Source organism: Lipotes vexillifer, unplaced genomic scaffold, assembly GCF_000442215.2.
Source record: "Lipotes vexillifer unplaced genomic scaffold, Lipotes_vexillifer_v1.1 scaffold349, whole genome shotgun sequence".
In the NCBI taxonomy this organism is placed as follows: domain Eukaryota; kingdom Metazoa; phylum Chordata; class Mammalia; order Artiodactyla; family Lipotidae; genus Lipotes; species Lipotes vexillifer.
In genome coordinates this window covers 400,299-407,483 of record NW_006790574.1, presented here as the reverse complement: position 1 = coordinate 407,483, position 7,185 = coordinate 400,299, and positions in this window count along the sequence as shown.

Below are 7,185 nucleotides of genomic sequence, written 5' to 3'. Positions count from 1 at the left end.
AATGCTCACCCTGGAGACTCATGGATACTCAAAGTCAAGCTGTGAGCCCGGGACCTCGGCTTCTCCAGGCCCCACTCAGGCAAAGCTCTGAACCTGTGGGAGGTGGCAGGCTCCCTACCTTCCTCTTTTCCATTTCCCCAGTTAGATCACCCTTTTCACTTCTGGATTACCCTAAACTCCACCTTGGCTTTGGTGTCCCAAGGCCTGCCTTTGGATTTTTTCAGAATCCTCTTCTCCAAGGCATGAGGATGGTGTGGGTTTTATCAGATAAAAGTGTCTCTGCTAATGGGCCAATTCGCTCAAGTTCAAATAATTATAAGGCCTGGGCCAAGTAAAACTGTTTGTGTTTCCGAGAGGTGTAGAATAGTTTTTCCGGGCACTGCAGCAAGCCAGTGGGGAGATGTATCTGGCAAGGGGCCCTCTGGCACTGCTCAGTGGCTGTCTAACCCAGGGCTAGAGCCGAGAACATGATCAAGTCTACAACCAAGCAGAGCTTCCACCCTTGCCAGACTCTCTGGATAACACTGCTTGGGTCTTGAATTGTAGTCTCCTGGTGCTAAAATAAGATCAGTAGCTAGAGAAACAGATTGGCACATCAGTGGTCTCTATCTATTGCTGGCTAATAAATACATGAGTGCTCTCCTTTGGTCCTCTTGCCATCCTAATGAACTACCACCTGACCAATGAGCCGTAACTAATCACAGAGAATTCCAGGATGTTTAGCACTCACAGAAAGCTTCCTACAAAGAGTAGAAAAGAGAGAATGGAACATGATATAATCTTTGGGATATCAAACCAATGACCACCAAACAGTGACAACTTCTTGGTCTCAACTTGGCCTTTTGCCACTGCAAATGCACTCCTTTACCAAAATTCAGGATCTGCCTTGATGAATTTTTGCTCTGATGTCACAGAACATACATATTCCATGATTCCAGTGAGACTAAAAAGCAAAATCTCTGTATTTTATTACGTAAATGGACTCTATAAAGTAAATATCCAAACAATTTATTGATGGCAGAAACTAGGAGGCAGGGAAAATAGAAGAGAAACAGGTATCCCTGTGTATGCCGGTAGTTAAACCACACGACTATCATGTACAGACACAGCCATTTCCCACCGCACATGCGGGCGTGCACGCACACACAGACATGCACTTCCCTCTCTCTGGCCCGAGGAAAGACAGACATTTCTGCACACTGCGTTCTGACTGCATTTTGGGGACGTCTCTTCCTCTTCAAAGCCCGGTCTGATATTTATTTTAGATCCAGGTCCCATGCACTAAAGTACTGAAGGAAGAATACCCTTCCACATCCTACAGGTCCCTAGAAAGACCTTGTGAAACTGGAAAAGGGGACTCTGCTTGGCGTAGGAAGGTGGGGCTTCTGACGTGGTCAGTATGGGGCACTGGCTTTGGGGTGTGAAAAATGGGTAAAGGGGGTCAACTGAATGAATGGTGACAGATGGAAACTAAAATTTTGGTGGTGAGCACACACTATAGTATATATGGAAGTAGAAACATAATGTTATACACATGAAACTTACATAATGTTATATATAAACCAATGTTACCTCAATAAACAATAAATTCACTTTCATTTTGATTCCTATGCTTTTGGCCACGTACATGCTATTTTCTGACGATCCAGGGGGTGGCAGTAATAAAGAAATCCCAGCTGCCAGCCTGCCTCTCCCCTGGTCCTGCTTTTGTGTTATCACGAAGATTGTTCAGCTGTGCCTGCAGCGTGGAAGTAAGAGTGTCTAAGTCAGTCTGACCTCTGTTGGACTCCCAGCTTCACAGGACAGCCTATCTCTCTGAGCATATTGTGAGCATTAAGTGAGATGATATATGCAAAGCCCTGGTACAGTGCCCAGCATACAACAGAGTGCATACAAATGGTAGCTAACAGTATCACTAGTCTGTTTGAACTGTTAGGACCAATAAGAGAGTTCCACAAAATTCCTATTCCCTTTCCACACTAATTTAGTATTCAAAAAATGTTTGCGGGTAGGAGCTCTCTGAACACAGTCCTGTAAAAGAGAACTGAAATAATCCCCATTGACGATGAAAAGGTCTTTAATGTTCAGGCAAGTGCTTTGAGCCAAACTTAAAAGGCTCTTCATCTGGATTCTTCGGCCCATTCTATAGTACTTGAATCCATTCATTCATTTATTCAGCAAATATTTATTAACTTCCTATTATGAGCCAAGTAATGTGCTACGGAAACCATCTCTTGAAAACACATTGCATGTTTATAGCCCACTGATATGCAGACTAGTTCTAGTTCCCATTGAGTCCACACTCAGTGGTTTGTGGTGTAAAACTTGACTCAGTAAAGTCCGTATCATTACTGGATTCCACGTGAGGAGACCTGATAGAGGTTTCTGGAACCAGCACAGAGTTCTGAGTTACATCACTATTCACATGACTTTGAGCAAATAATTTAACCTAAGTGCTGCCCTAAATATCTCAAGTTTCAAAGGGCAAATAGGACCAACTAAGTGTCAAGAAAACTATACAGCACAGAGCACACTGTTGTGATAAAAACTGTATGTTCTCTATGGTCCTGATTCTTCGGGACAAAATTCCAGATGTATTCTAAACGGTGCTGCAAATTCCATTCTGCTACATGATTAATGGAATGACTGAGTCATCTACCCTTGTGTGTTTTCACCACTCTGGCTATAGAATGGCTGTTTTTTTTTAACTCTCCTTTTGTAAAACTGAATTAATTCAGAATCACTTTTGCCTGGTGTTTGTGGACAATACACAGCAACAACTGTCTCCAGCTCCACTCCCTTTCATTCAGTGAGCGTTTATCCTGCGCCCAACTGTGCTCTGCTCTATGCAAATACAGTAGGCCTCCATCCCGAGACAGGAAGCAACTCAGGAGGCTCATCAGTGAAAGACAACCAGACAGGGGCTGGAAGAGCATTTGATGTATTTCTGTAGCGTATTAGCAGCTGAGAATCTTTTATTACTGATGACATTTTCACATACTTTTCAATATTTCTTATTTCTATACTCAACCTTTATTAAGTCGCTCATTTTATCCTGATTTCATCGGCCCCACACCACCCAAGGGATGTCCTTGGTTTCATGAAACTACATGTTCCCCCATCATCAGCCTCAGGGTCATCATCAATATGTTCAATTTGATGGTTTTAAATGTCTGTCAGTAAAGCAAGCAGATTAGTTTAAGTAGATTCAACTAGAACACTGGAACTCAGGCATATCTTCCTCATTTACACCATTCCCCAGAGATAATAAAAGAAGGGTTCTAATGAGGCCTAAATTTAGTTTTACCCATGTCGACGACATGACGGCCTGTTCCCTTTTTCTCTGACCCCTCAAGCTGATTAGTTCAAAACATGAAGTTTAAGTGCTGCAGGGTCATTATGTGAAATATAAGATCCTCCAGGAAACACACCAAATGACAAGTCTTCCCCCGCTCTTCTCCCTGAGACCTCTCCTGCGTGAGCAGCACTGGGTTTTGCTGTGCCATTAGGGAACTGCTGTCACAGCAACCTCCACTTTGCCATTTTCCTACCCATCTGCAACTCGGGACAGTTAGAATGTCGTCACCCCTCCCCCACCTAACCAGATCCCACCTGTCCTTTGCGGCCCGCTCAGACCCCACCTTCTCCCTGCAACCTTCCCTGTCTGTTCCCCACATCTCCAGCTCCAGAACCGTACCTCCATTGAGCCTTTCATCACTCTCAGTCCTGCTGGCTTTGCAGCTGTCAACACAGCACCAGTCACTGCCAAAGCACCATACTGATTCCATAAGCTACGCGGGAATCTACTATCTCCCATCTCCCACGTGCTTGGCTGGCTGCCATCAGAGAAGTCAACACAAAGTGAAGGAGTGCTGTCTTCTTAGATAAGCTGCCCACTGCCCTGGATCCTGGGATAGGAAGAGCCTAGGAGAACTAAGACACCAAGCCCTCTGTAGGCCCTCTGCACTGTTAACCACAGTCGCCACAAGAGCTGCATCTAGTGGGGCATACATAGCAGATGAACATTTATGAAGTACAATTACCCAGAGGCCTCTTTTGCTTATTTTGAAACTCCATAGTAAGCATCAGTTAATGAAGGTTTCCACATACTGAGGTGCTCAAGTAGGAGCAGCCCTTTTCAGATGTAAGGAATTCTGCCTCCTCACCACTGCCAGGTTGGGATTAGAAGGCCACGTGGACTGCTGTATAAAAGTAAAAGACATCACTCATCTTGTTAAATGTCTTACGGCTAGATGAGCTGATGTTAGGGCTGAGTTAAAGTGAAGCTATCCATCCTCAGGCTTCAAGGGGAAATAATTGAGTTTTTATACCCATACAAGCTCAATAAAACAATCATGTCAAAAAGCATTTTTAATCAAGTCCTTTTGTTGCCCCAAATTATTATTGATTTTAATCCTACTGATATGGGGATAACCCATACTATGTAGAGTTTCATTTTTCTTCTATTTTCCAAGTGATTTCTGTGAAAAAGTTGTGAATAGTGTAATTCTCCAGCGAATTAGATATTCTGCTTTATTCTGTAATGCCACCTGCTTTATAACTCACTTCATGAAAACAACTGAATCTCTCACCTCTTTTTCAAAAGCAAATGTTCCTGCAAGTCTACTTTCTACCTTTTCAGATTTTTAAAAGCATGAAAACAAAGATTTCTTTAACCACATCTGTGAAGATTAGCTGTAGCAAAATATCTGCAATCAAAGCCAATCAGTAGCAGCCCCCCAAAAAAGGAAGGATTTGGTATGTGGTAAACTAAATTGATAGCTTCTTTGTGAGTTGGTTTCAACTTCACTGAATCTTACTAAGGAGAAACTGTTTTCCTAGGGCCAGGATTAATGAGGGTCCTACATTAAATAACCACAGTGAGAGAAGAAATGCACTAACTCTAACCTAATCTAAGAAGAAAGGTGGTAATAATCTAGACTGATACATCAGTAAATGTTAACTGAGCCTCTGTCATGGACAAGGCCAACGTTAGCACTAAGAACACACATGACAGTGTCACGACCATCAAGGAGCTTAAAATCTAGTATGGAGTCAGGATGCACGCACATGAAAAATTAACGAATAAAAACAAATGAAAGGAGGGACTTCCCTGGTGTTTGCGGCACAGTGGTTAGGAATCCGCCTGCCAATGGAGGGGACACGGGTTCAATACCTGGTCTGGGAAGATCCCACATGCCGTGGAGCAACTAAGCCTGTGAGCCACAACTACTGAGCCTGCACTCTAGAGCCCACGAGCCACAACTACTGAGCCCGCGTGCCACAACTACTGAAGCCCACGCACCTATAGCCCGTGTTCCACAACAAGAGAAACCATTACAATGAGAAGCCCGCACACCGCAACAAAGAGTAGCCCCCACTCGCCGCAACTAGAGAAAGCCCGCAAGCACAGCAACGAAGACCCAACGCAGCCAAAGATAAATTAAAAAAATAAAATTAAAAAAAAAAAACAATAAAACAAATGAAAGGAGACTGTAGCCAATCAAATTCAAACTCTATCCCATACAACAGCCTTGATAGTGCATGGAATTGCCTACAACCCCCAGGGCAAGTCAAGGGGCTCATGACATGTTACATGACCTCCACCTATGCTGATCCCTCTACCAGGACCCTTTCCCTCCCAACGTGCACCTGGACCATCGTTCTCATATCTCAAGTCTCATACCAAACACTGCCTCCTCCTTCCCTGTGCCACCCAGTCTGACTCAGAGCTGCACCCTCTGTGCTTCCCCAGTGCCCTCTCCAAACTATCAGGGCACTCATGACACTGCACTGTAACTGCTGGTTTATCTGACTCCCTAGCTACACTGCGAGCTACTGGAGGGCAGAAACTGGGCCTGTGTTTTCCCCAGTGCTTAGTCACCTACCAGCACATTACAGACACTCAAGAAATGTTTGAATAGACGTGAGTGAATGCCATCACGCCCTGTGGATTCTCCCTCCTTAAGATATCTTAAACTCAGCCTGTCTTCCATCCCTTTGCACCTGTCAGTATAGTATAGAATGGTGGTTGGGCAAGTAGCCTTTGGATACAGACTACCTGTTACCAGGTGACCATAGGCAAGTTACATAACCTATATATGCCTCAATTTCCTTATCTGTAAAGTGGAGATAACAGAACCTACCTCCTAGGTTTGTTGAGGATTTAAATGAAAAAAGACATAAAGCCCCTAATATCAGGCAAATAGGCAGTACTTCAGGTTACCCATTATTCTTAGTTCAAATGTTATTTATCTCCTGCATTCTTGTATTCTTCAATTGGTCTCCCTGTTTCTAGCCACACCATCACCAATCCACCGCTCATCACTGCTACCAGAATGATCTTAAAACTCAAACCACATGTCACTCTCTTCCTTAAAACCTTGAGTGGTTCCCCATCGCTTTCAGAAAACCAGCTTCTCTGTCACTGCATGGAAGGCCCTTCATGCCCTGGCTCCCACCCTCTTAGCCACCTCCCCACAGCCAAGCCCCCACAAGCATCCTCCTGCCTATCACCTTCTTATTAATGACTGCAAAATCCCTGCAAAATCACCTTCTTATTAATGACTTAAGAAAAATTCAAGTCATTCAAAATGCATTATTATTATGTATAAGTTATACTTTATGACTAAATTTCATTGCCTGTTTATATATCATAAGACTATACATTTAGCAACATATAACATTAATAAACTTCAAGCATGTTGTAAAACATTGAGCTATACAAATTATGATCATATTAATAAGTTATACCATGAACTGGGGAGACTATCTTTATAAACAGATTGATTATTCCTCAAGTAATTGTAGGCATAATAATATGTATGCTGCAACAAAAATAAAGTCTTAAATTTGACTGTCTTATTGATGCTAACAGCTATAGGATGGTGACCTAGTATTTTTTTAACATGACAGCCTCTAAAATTAAATTGATTTTAGCAATATTTACAGGATGCCCAAAATTTGCTAAGTTGCTACTTTGAACATTTACTAAAATTGATTCCTACCATCAATTCAATTAAATTTTATATTCAATTAAATTTGCCAAGTGGGCACCTAACTATGTGCAAATGACTGGGCCAGGGACCATGCAGAACAAGGATAAGTGGAACACTAGCCTGGATTTCAAAAGCTCACAGACACCACACTCACATGAACCACGTACACACAAGCTATACACTAATT